Genomic DNA, 473 nt, shown 5'->3' on the forward strand with positions numbered 1-473 from the left:
CTCTTTACCCGCGCCAGTTGCCACGGTTGCGTCGTCATGTTACTGCCCAAAGACTGCAGCGGATGCCGGTGCCCGGCGGGCCAAGCGGCCTAGCGACGCCGTGCCTCGTCCATGCGGGAGCGGGCTGACACCGCCGCCTGCGGCGCCGCCGCCGCTTTCCAACGAGGTATGGCCGACAGCGGTCCGACACGGACGGCGGAGAGATCCGCATTTCGGCCCCGGCCGCATCAGACAGCCAGAACTGGCCGACCGAAGTTTTCCACCCGCCGGCTGGCCGATCAAGCCCGCTTCCGAAGAAAGGCGCTCGGCTTGCAGGCCGCTCCGCCATCCAGCATCCCTGGCTGCCCGGCACAGGTTACAAGATGCACCCCCAATGACGCAGCAGACCATTGTCGCTCAAGCAGCTTCATGCCGCCAGCCCAACAACAACGGCGACCAGCACCACCACGACCAGCAGCAAATTGCCCTCCGCC

Source organism: Pristiophorus japonicus, unplaced genomic scaffold (genome assembly GCF_044704955.1).
Source record: "Pristiophorus japonicus isolate sPriJap1 unplaced genomic scaffold, sPriJap1.hap1 HAP1_SCAFFOLD_3285, whole genome shotgun sequence".
Lineage (NCBI taxonomy): Eukaryota > Metazoa > Chordata > Chondrichthyes > Pristiophoridae > Pristiophorus > Pristiophorus japonicus.